Genomic DNA, 12,063 nt, shown 5'->3' with positions numbered 1-12,063 from the left:
GTAAAAATACGGCCTTCAGTTTATCAAATTCACTACGGAGCTAAACAAGTAACCTTTCAAGAAACAGCTGGACAACCACATCGGTACTGCTATCTCCAGCACTGCCTAGACAGTGGCTCATTTTTAAATTACACTAGGCAAATGTAAATGCTGTTCGCTCAGAGTTTTGCACACTCTGGGGTCTGCTACCCAACACAGAGCTTCTGAATGTATCATCAAATCAAACACTTTGGAAAGGTATCCACACAACAAAGAGGCCAGAGCCAGGGTCAGACCTGAAAACAACTTGGTTGCCTGTGTAGGTTGGCCATAATAATGAAATAACACTGTTATGAAACCTTTTCAAATTTCCTTCCAATTGGCTTAAAAGCCATTATCTGTTTTCCGAAAAAGAAAAAATGAACATCCATTTCCTTAATGGTCTCCAATAAAATGACACAATTCAACTGCAATGTGCCTGCGGAACTGCTGCTCCTCCAGGCCCCCCCTTGGTAAGGCCTCCCCTCAAGACCAAACCCGCTTGCTGTGGGAGGCCCCCCTGGGAGGCCAGATAAGGCAGAGGGGTGAGAGCTACCAATAATTCTCTTCTGCTTTTCCCAAGCTCCTGCCTGCATGGCACACAGCCTAATGACACTGAGGCCACCTGCTGTCTAGCATGCATGGAGGTCCCGCCGCCAAGACCAACTATGGGGCTGAGGGGAAGACCCATCCGAGGGAATGATTTCCATAACCACCTGTCTTAGAAGTTAGTGAGGAGTTCCCGTTGTGGCGCAGTGGTTAATGAATCCGACTAGGAACCATGAGGTTTCGGGTTCGATCCCTGGCCTTGCTCAGTGGGTTAAGGATCCAGCGTTGCCGTGAGCTGTGGTGTAGGTTGCAGACGCGGCTCGAATCCCGCGTTGCTATGGCTCTGGTGTAGGCCAGTGGCTACGGCTCCAATTAGACCCCTAGCCTGGGAATCTCCATAAGCTGCGGAAGCAGCCCTAGAGAAGGCAAAAAGACCAAAAAAATAAAATAAAAAAAGAAGTTAGTGAAACTGGTTGGTCAGGGTGTAGTTTAGAGTAAGGTTTATGAAATTACAGAACCTACAGACACAAAATCTCCACCCTCTTCCTAAAAGTCATTTATGTGGCTGGGAAAATAAACATGCTCCTTGACAAAAAACATACTGAAGGTGAACTCAATGGAAGTCCACAACAGGCCCACAGACCACGAAGAGATGTTAACTCGGCAAAGCAACTCAGAGGCCCTGTGCCTGGCACTGCTGGAAACACAGACAGGAATAAGCTTTAAAGTAAATGCAGCTGGTGCTGTTCTCAAGAAGCTTCCCATCCAGGGGGGTCAACACCCACAGTAGGCAGAACGGGGTGAGATGCCAACATGGTATCAAGAACAGCACTGAGGTGGTGGCTGCAGGGGAGGTCAGGGACCAGAACTGAGGGCACAGCTGCAGCGGAGCCATAGTTTACAAGGTTTGGGGGAGTGTTAAAGGGGCTTCACATGTTCCAGGCACTAACTAGCTGGGAGCCAACATTAAGCAAATCCTTGGTGCCATCTGGTGGACATCCTCCATCACTGCAGCAAAGTTCTCAGACTCCCAACTACAAGTCATTTGATTATTTTCTCTCCTCGTGGACCATCTACAAATGACAACCCTCAAAAATAATTAATCGGTCATGCCCATCTGCTGCCAACCAGGGCTTCTAATCAGGTGTATTAAATTCCAGCCAAAAGCAAAGAAGCTTAAGATTCATGGCTTTACCTCATGGAAAGGTATCAGTTCTATTAGATTTATAAAAACACACATAGCTAGAAGACCTCTAATACTACTACTCCTGAGAAAACTCACGGACACAGAAAGTCCTCGTAGGACCACAAAGTGTGACTCTTCCACCCATGACCACCTCATAAAATGTCAACAAAAGAGGGGTAAAATACTATTCCCAGAAATAAAAAGAAAATGAAAACTCAGCCATTCCTTATTTCTCTGATTCAGTCTGCTTTGTTTTCAGGAAGTAAACACCTTTAACTGTAACAGGGGAACCAGTCCTAAGTGGAAATTCAGAAAACTCATTGTTTCTTCCCTGAACACTAAAATTAAAAAAAAAAAAAAATTCTGAAACATTTCAGAGCTACCCTCCCCGTAGAGAACTCAATCTACCTAATAAATTCTTCCCACTCTGGGAAAAACTGGAAGACTTTCATAAAGTGTTTCTAGAAACTTGGGTACTGAAGTAGAATGGTTCAGCATATGGAAACCCCAGAGACCTAGGGCTTTGTCTCCAAGCTGCAAGTCCTGTCCACCAATATCTTCTCTATTCATTCATAAAACAGGTAATAACAATCTCAAGCTGCCTGTCTCATAGAATAGTTATGAAGATATAAAAACACATTAGTTAAAAAAAAAAAAAAAGTAGTTCCTGTTGTGGCTCTGCAGTTACAAACCTGAGTAGTTTCCATGAGGATGCAAGTTCAACCCTCAGCCGGGGAACTTCCATATGCCAAAGAGGCAGCGCTAAAAAGAAAAAAAAAAAAAAAAAAAAGGAATTCCTGTCATGGCTTAGGGGTTAAGAACCCGACTAATACCCATGAGGACTTGGGTTTGATCCCCAGCCTTGCTCAGTGGGTTGCTGTGAGCTGTGGTGTAGACCGGCAGCTGCAGCTCCAGCTCCAATTTGAGCCCTAGCCCGGGAACTTCTATAAGCTGCAGGTGCAGCCCTAAAAAGAAAGGAAAAGATTTTGATATCTTCAAGCCCTATGTAAAAAGCTATTTTTGTAGTGGATGTCACTGAAAAGATAGGACTGCAATTGCATTTGGTACAAAAGATGGCTCTGCAGAGGGACAGTGGGGAAACACAGGAACAAGCAAGATTAGACCAGTTCAAGGTGGACAATAGGGTGTCAGGAGAAGAAAACAGGTAGTGCATAAATGATGCCCTAAACAAAGGACCCAAGGTCTTAACTCGAACCAAGTCTTCAGTATCAGCAAATTATATTATTTTCGTATAAGATTTAGGTATTAAAAATACTTGTACCAAGGAAATCCTTGCTGCTGGTAAATTACCAAAAAAAGCAATGAACTCCTGTCAAGATTGTAACAAAAACTGGAAATCAACTGTGAGTGACTAGAAAATACAATATACATAAACAATCATAAAGCTGACAATCACTGGAGACCTGAAATTAGTTTTAGTACATGCTGGCCTAAGCTTGTTTCCTCCCATCCGAGAGAGAGAGAGAGAGAGAGATGACAATTTGCTCCCCTATCCCACCCGCCCACAACTTCACACACACAGAGAGGGACCTTCATGCTGACTCAGCACTGGAAGAGACTGGCCACAAACAACACCCAGGCTAGCCGCCTGTCATGTCATATATACAGCAACTATGCCTTAAATCAAATAGTAAGCAGCACTGCAAGGAAAAAACATGTATCTTGAGACTCAGATAGAGGTAAGATATCTGGTGACAGTCCCACGGAAAGACAAAAGAAGAAATTCCAAAAATAAAACTGTTGGACACATCTAAAGACAAAGAATAAAGTCATGCCCATCAAGTGAAAGAAAGAGACCATGACAGTGTGACAAAGAGGGACTCCTTAGAGGACAGAGGAACAGGAAGTGAGGTATCACAAGGGGTGGGGAGTTAGCAGGGGTGTGGCCCGCCCCGTGTGCCACCTGTAAAGCCCCTGTGGGAGCTCCACGAAAGGGCAAACCCTGGGAAATGGTGCTTCTCACACTGGGTACCTGCCCTGGATAGAGGGGGAGATGCCAAGTCTGCGAACCAAGCACATTGTCCCTGTCAATTCTACTGGGCAATTTAAGATGGGGGTAGGGAAATATTTAACCGATAACTTACTTCAATTAAAATAAACAGATATGGAAATGAACAAAAGATTGCCTCTAGATCTCTGGAGGCATATTTTCAATTTCCTCCCCTTCTACGAGTTGGTGGAAGTTTGGGAAATAATGCTGTAGAAGGAAAATGCAGACTGCTAAGTATTTCTAACATCACCGCCACCACCATCAAACTAAAATCTGAAGCTCACTTTCTTGTCAGGTCAATTATAATGTTCAGGCCAGAATCTTCAGGTATGTTTCACTTGTCTGGATTCCATCTCTTCCTGAAACAGGCACATCAGAGAAAGCACATGGATGACCTAAGCTATAATAAAGGGGGTGATTCTGATTAGAGCTGTCAGATGACTCACTTCTGATAAAATCACTGCTACTCACCTTCCCTAAGGCTCACATCCACTCAAGTCCTATGATGCCGTGATTCCTTCCTACATATTCTATCAGACGTTTCTGCCTGACTATAAGGAATCCTCCTCTTGGCCCACTTTCGGTTTATTTTTGCTTGCTAGCAAATATCACTTGTAACTGCTCTCCACCCACACCATTTTTACCTCCTGGCCTTCAGCTCCTATATATGAACATCACAGCAATCCCTTTACTGCAGATTTCTGAAAGATTCAAAAACCAATGCTATCAATGACGGGCAATTCTCATACAAGTAGAGAGATCTGTCCTTTGACAATTACTAGTGATGTGACTTGGACCTGACCCCTGAAAACCTAATTTCCTACCCTACAAAAGAAGATAACCACTACTTATCCGTAAGAGCTGTTTGTGAGGACTGACTGGGATAGCATGAATAAAGCTTCCTACAGAGTAGGTGGTGTATGTGGCCCCCGAAAAACGCCAGTTCAACTGCTTCACATCCTCTGAGGTCTTACATGTATACTGCATTACCTAGATAGAAAAGTAAATACAACCCTCATTTTTATTAGCTACATTCTCCTAAAATAAGGTTCAGAGCTTAGCTGTAAACAAGCAGCCAATACTGGAGTTCTCCTGTGGCTCAGTAGGTTAAGGATCTATTGTTATCATTGCAGTGACTTGGGTTGCTGTTGTGCACGGGTTCAATCCCTGGCCTAGGAACTTCCACATGCTGCAGGCACAGCCAAAAAAAAAATTAAAAATTAAAGAAGACTCTTCAAAAAAAGAAAGAAGTAAATATTACTAAATGGCTGGATTTAAGAAAACAAAACATGAACACTTCTCAGGCATTCTAACACACATAATTTCAAAACATTCCCTTGGAAACAAGAATTCATAATTCAAACATGTTTTTATTTTATTTTTGCTTTTTAGGGCTGCACCCATGGCACAAGGAAGTTCCAGGCTAGGGATCAAATCAGAGATGTAGCCACCAGGCTTTGTCACAGCCACAGTGACATGGGATCCGAGCCACATCTGCCACCTACACCATAGCTCACAGCAATGCCACTCTTCAACCCACTGAACAGGGCCAGGGATTGAACCCATATCCTCATGGATACTAGTCAGGTTCATTTCCACTGAACCACAATGGGAACTCCTAAACACGTTTTTATTTCTCAAGAGGCACAGACCCATCTTGAGGGATGAGCAATGCTGTGTCCCCTTCTCAGCTTCATTAAGGGACATGGTTTTATCCACAACTGTTCTATTATGAATTGTTAGAAAATAACCTGAACTTTTAGCTGGGCCCTCAAGGTTTCTACCGCCTGGTGCCTTCAAAACAACTTTTCACTTAAGTATAGCTGATTTACAACGTATTAGTTTTAAGTGTATAGCAAAGTGACTCAGATATACATATCTTTTCCAGATTCTTTGCCATTACAATTATTACAAGATACTAAATACAGTTCCCTGTGCCCTACAGTAGGTCCTAGTTGTTTATCCTTTCATTTTTGTCTCCTCCCCTATGTAAATGCTCAAATCCAACTGTCTGCAGGACTGTTTCTCTGCACGGAAACAGTCTTTCTCTCTCTTCCCCTCGCCCAGCTTTGCCTCCCATGTCTGTTTTCCTTAACCAAATTCACCCAAGTTTATATGTGTATGTATTATAAGGAAATGTATAAAGTTACTGACCCAATTAAATTCTTAAAATGACGAGTTGTGAGACAATTTTTCCAATTTAATTTACTGAAGGATATTTTGCTTTTGTGCTAATAGACATACTGGAGATTTTTAAATTTAAGCTTCACCTAATGAAGTTTCCTTGTGGCATAGTGGGTTAAGGATTCAGCATTGCCACAGCCGTGGGGCAGACCACAAGTGCAGAATGGGTTTGATCCCTGGCCCAGGAACTTTCATATGCCCTGAGTGCAGCTGCAAAAAAAAAAAAAAAAAAAAAAATTCACCTGACGTTTTTGCTCTTGTTTTTGTTTTTTAGGGCCACACCCATGGCATATGGAGGTTCCCAGGCTAGGGGTTGAATTGGAGCTGTAGCCAATGGCCTGCACCACAACCACATCAACACCAGATCCAAGCTGCGTCTGCAACCTACACCACAGCTCATAGCAACGCTGAATCCTTAACCCACTGAGCAAGGCCAGGGATTGAACCTGCATCCTCATGGATAATGGTTGGGTTCATTTCTGCTGAACCACAATAGCAACACCTGAAAGCAAGTTTGATCTAAAAAATAATGCTCAATCTAACAAAAGCTATAAAAGAAATGGTTAGTGAAAAATATAAAAACATATATAAAAGTAGATGTCACTTTGGTAAGATTTCCAAGAAAGATGAAAAACTGTATACCTGTCCAGGGATATAGATTCCTATCAACATTCAACTTTATATACACAAACATAACACACAGTTATCTGCTTTCTTTATAAGAAGAGTCTATAAATCTTCTCAAAAAGCATATGAATATTGAAGATAGAGAGAAAAGGCCTTCCCAACAGTGAGCCATAAAGGCAATAGAATTCACGTGCTATGTTCTTTAGGGCTCTCTCCACCCACTATAAAAGGCTAAAAATAAATGTGGTAATGGAATTCCCACTGTGGTACAGTGGATTAGGGATCCAGCATTGTCTCTGCAGTGCTGAGTTTGATCCCCAGCCCAGCACAATGGGTTAAGGATTCAGTGTTACCACAGCTGTGGCGCAGGTTGCAACTGTGGCTCGGGTTCAATCCCTGGCCCAGGAACTTCCATATGCTGTGGGTGCAGCCAAAAAAAAAAAAAAAAAAAAAGTGGGTGGTGAACACACACAATAAGCCAAACAGCAGACCGAGTACTCAAGAATCAATGTGTTCAGATCTTGGTTTCTATATACCAATCCCCATTAAAAGGAACCAGGATAAATGGCTGGATTCCAGAGTGTGTGCAAGATGGGCCTGGAACATCCTGTTATACCTAAAAGTAGGAAATACTTAAAAAAAAAAAAAAAAAAAAAAAAAAAAAAGATGAAACTGTGTCAAAAGGACACGGCTTGACAGGGCTCCCACTGGCCAAATCTGGGATAATTTGAGCCTCAAAATAAATACATGGTAAACCGATTAAAACTCACTGAATAAAACTAGAATCCATGAATTTCCACTGACAATAAATAAGAAGGAAAGGCTCTTTCTTACAGTAGAATGTCAGCTAAAAAAATGTAGAAAGGAGTAAGAATTGGAAAAATCATAATTTAGCAACTCTGATAGAAACACCTGATTTAGGCAGGAATCATCGATGCATGCTAAAACCAGCAGGTGAAAGTCTGAAGAGGAAAAGAACACATACATGGTCTCAAAGTATTTTCACAGACTACATGATTAATTTCAAAGGGGAAAATGGTGACTCGGCAGTGAAGACACCTGGAGCATGCCACCTTCACCACATGATCAAAGCTAAGGACAACAGTAACAGGACAAGCTGACATCTCGTGCGTCCTGCCATGATGTTCTGGGGAGCACACAAGACTACCTCCCTCTGTGGTGTTCTGACTGAAACATAACCAAATCTAATCAGGAGGAAACAACAGACAAACCCAACCTGAAGAACATACTACAAAACAACTGGCCTGTATTCTTCATAATTCTCTATATCCTTAAAAGGCTGAGGAGCTAACTTTAAGATTAATCTTTTTCAAGAGTAATATCAAAGATTACTGATGACCATAATAACACAAATATCACAGATCATCATCGTGACAGGTATAATAATGGTAAAGTTTGAAATGCTATGAAAATTACCAAAATGTGACAGAGAAACAAAGTGAGCAAATGCTGTTGGAAAAATGATGTCGATAAGACTTACTTGGCACAGGGCTACCGAACTGCAAGGCTGCAGTTTGTAAAAAACACAAAGCACAATATAAAATGAGAGATACCTGCACAACCAATATAAAAACATTGAGAGGACTCTAACAGGAATCAATGATACCAATGTAGCACAAACCGGGCATGATAACTCAGTAACCCTTTGTGCCCAAGGTCTATTTAAAGAAAACTACAGAACAAAGAAAATCTCTCAAAGCGGCCTGACCATCCCATGGAATGGTATTCCAACAGCAATGTAACAGACTGGATCACAGTCCACAGAGCACAGAGACATATCACACTAATATACAGGGAAACAGAGACACAAGTAGTAACCTGCTACCAGGCTTATTTACCAAGTTGGCTCCAAACTTACCAGCTTTATTAACAAATAGGCTTCTGCCTAGCCTTTTCACCTTATCTTCTATCCCTTAATGCCCTTGATTTGGCCACAAAAATCTGTGTTCCAGCCAGGGCAACAGGCTACGTCAACCTCGTGGTGAACGGGGCCACCAAGAATACTGCAACCTGGAAGCCCTGGCCATAGACAGCAATACAACAGCACTTCCTCCACTACTGGCAAAAGAGCCAAACCCAAGCAGGGTATTTTAAAACCACACAGATGGCTTAACATTAGGACACTATTTGTTGGGGGTGGCGATGTTAAATACACTGTTTCCACAGCAGTGCAGCCACTATGGAAACAGAATGTTAGCTCCTAGAACTGGCCTATGATCCAGCAATTTCAATTCTAGGTATACACCCAACAGATGATGGCTACAAACTGATTTTCCTCTTTCACTCTTATAAACATCTTCGTTGACAGTCTATGGTAAGCAGAAGCTTTCCTTGCACCCATGTATTTACCTATGCATTAAAAGTTTGAATTCCTACTTAATCCAATACATCTATAATCCATTTTATTTCAAAATCAAATACTTCCAGACACAGTAAGTTAGAACTCGGTCAAGCTAATTCCCGTGTCCTTTTGATGTGTCCTCACCATTTGTTTGAGCATTTCCTTGCTTTCTGGCACAAGATGTTCCCTTTTGTAGTTTCCTTGTACCAGCCAATGGAATCAGCCATTTCTGCAAGCACTGGGTTCTTTCAGCAGGAGATGATTTTTTTTTTAGAAACCAAGATCTGGCCTCAAGGTACACTCACTGCTTCTACAAATATATCCAACTTACAAGTTTAGCAGATATGTAACACAAATTATATCCAAATTAAGAAAAACAATTCACTCTCCATGACAGCATCTGGCCAAAACATTTTTAACAGAAATACTGACACACAAACAAAAAAGCTGTTTCATGAAGTGTTCTTTTTTTTTTTTTTTCCTTTTGGGCCTCCCCATGGCATATGGAGTTCCCGGGCCAGGGATCAGATCTGAGCTGTAGCTACGACCCAAGCTGCAGCTGCGGCAATGCCAGATCCTTAACCCGCTGCACCAGGATGGGGATCGAACCTGTGTTCCAGTGCTCCAGAGACACCACCAATTCCACTGGGCCACAGTGGGAACTCTGTGAAATGCTATTATTGGCTAAATTTCCCTTTTAAACTTTGTATGCACTTTTCTTCTACTACACAGTAGGCTAATCATGTAAATCTTTCAATTTTATGAAAACAAAGCACAAATCTGCAATTTGATCACTTAAGGTTTAGAAGTAAAAGCTGGGAGAACCTACATTCCAAAGGTAAGAGTAAAGACGATTTACCAATGCTCGAGAATAATCAATATCTGAAAGATAAGAAAAATAAGAGGGAGCTTTAAGCCATTTTTTTTCTTCTATTACAAAAAATACTAAAATTATCAAGGTGATCAGAGAGAGAGATTAATCTGCTTAGACTACTAACCCCGAAGCCACTCCTCCCCTCTCACAAGAACCACTGGAAACACCCTGAGGGCCAGGCACCCAGGTGAACACCTTGAATTCTTCTGCATCACTGCTCATCAGAGCCAGACAGGCAACAGGCCAGTCAAGGGGAGAAAGAATATCTACTAATGTTGATTTTGTTTTCCTAACTCTGTTTCTCAGGTCATTCAATTTTATAATAGATTCACCTTAAGTAATCGTTTAACCTAAGCACCACTTACTACACACTGACTAGGTGCTCCCCCCAAACACACCCCCTCTCTGACCCACCCCCACCCCCACCCCGAAGTCCTTGGGTCCCTCTCTCTCCTTACTGACTCTGTCACCTTCCTTCCTCCTCACTCCACTTTGTTCCTCACCCCCTGCAGGCCTCACAGTACATCAATTCAGCCACCCACCTGACAGAATCTTCAAATCTTGAGATGTCTATGTTTATTTAATTCTTTTTTGAGAGGTCTATGTTTAATCTTAGAGGTCAACAGAGCCGACTACAGCATTCACACCATTAATCTCATATCTTTAATCTTTCTTTCAGTCTATAAAGTTCTCAAATATCTCACATGTAAAAAATTTCACCTTTTTAAGAAAATCCAAGCATCAAAAAGCAAAGCTTTTCCTCCCACTTATTCAACTAACTGCAATCTGGATGTGTTCCTGAATTTTTCTCTCTTCCTCACCCAAAAAGGGAATTTGTGGTTATTCTTCCCTGCACTGCTCTTTTCTTCCTCACCCCACCTGCCTGAGCTTGGCCGGCACCTGTCCTCACCAGGCGTCTGCAGTCATGTCCCAGTCAGCTCCTTGCATCAGACCTCTCCTCCAAACACTGCCTTCCTAACCCACCACTCCATACAGTGCCACCAGAACACTCTTTATAAAACCCCCAACAAACCACGTCACCCATATTTTACAAAATCTCTGACTTTTCAGCATCTAAAAATTAAAATCAAAGTCTTCAAGGAATACAAAGCCCACTATTATCTGGCCCCTGTCCTACCCATGGTGGGGTTTTGGGGTTTGTTTTTCCACACCCATGACATGCAGAAGTTCTCAGGCCAGGTATTGAACCTGCACCACAGCAGTGACAACACTGGATCCTTAACCCAGTGAGCCACCAGGGAATTTTTCTATCTGTTGTTGTAGAAATCTTCACTCCCACTTTGAGCCACTCATCCTGTTTTATACCGTAAGTTGCAGTCTTTTTTTTTAAATAAATTTTATTAGAGTACAGTTGAGTGAAAAAGTTGTGTTAGTTTCACATGTATAGCAAAGTGAAACAGTTATACATATACATATATCCACTCCTTTTCAGATTCTAATATACTGTCCTTGGATAGAGAATGTATCAGATGTTAAACTGTTAAGAACAGATACTACACTTGATCTGAGCCAAAAGGTGGAGAAATGAGATAAGCGCCAGTCTTGATCAATGATACCTAAATCCCAGAACTCTACTAAAGTGTCCTGTCTCACTCAGCCCCCTCTTCTGCTTCCATGCTCCCCTTCAGACTCAGTCTGCTCTTACTCAACTATCAAGATCTAGCTTAATAATCCCCACCTCTGTGAAGTCCTTCTGACCTTTGCAAATGGGGTTGGTCATAGCTTTCGGACCCCAGGTCATCTATGTATTTATACAGCAGATCACACCTTAATATAACTAATTGATAGCATGTCTGTCTCCCTTTTTCTTTTTTTGGTCTTTTTTCTGTCTTTTTAGGGCCGTACTGGTGGCATATGGAGGTTCCCAGGCTAGGAGGTCCAATCAGAGCTGTAGCCACTGGCCTACACCTCAGCCATAGCGACACCAGATCCCAGCCGTGTCTTCGACCTACACCACGGCTCACAGCAACACTGGATCCTTAACCCACTGAGCAAGACCAGGGATTGAACCCACGTCCTCATGGATGCTAGCTGGGTTCGCTAACTGCTGAACCACGACAGGAACTCTTTTTTTTTTTTTTAATCTTTTTAGGGCTGCACGCATGGCATATGGAGGTTTCTAAGCTAGGGGTCAAATCGGAGCTATAGCCACTGGCCTATATCACAGCCAAAGCAACACAGGATCCGAGCCGTGTCTTCGACCTACTCCACAGTTCACGGCAAGGCCGGAT

At 42.3% G+C, this 12,063-nt stretch overlaps 1 protein-coding gene and 1 pseudogene across 15 annotated transcripts in view; both read right to left on the bottom strand.

Annotated features, from left to right (window-relative positions):
- Positions 1–12,063, bottom strand: part of EXOG (exo/endonuclease G) — a 56,820-nt gene that overhangs the window by 29,762 nt on the left and 14,995 nt on the right. The window lies entirely within an intron of this gene.
- Positions 11,192–11,361, bottom strand: LOC146397261 (U2 spliceosomal RNA; annotated as a pseudogene).

This window comes from Sus scrofa, chromosome 13, assembly GCF_054392235.1.
Source record: "Sus scrofa isolate SSC_HxYL_T2T_F1_AM1 chromosome 13, Sscrofa_HxYL_maternal_Yorkshire_Landrace_v2.0, whole genome shotgun sequence".
Taxonomy (NCBI): Eukaryota; Metazoa; Chordata; class Mammalia; order Artiodactyla; family Suidae; genus Sus; species Sus scrofa.
Note: the sequence above shows the minus strand (reverse complement) of the source record. Positions and strands in the feature narration are given on the sequence as shown.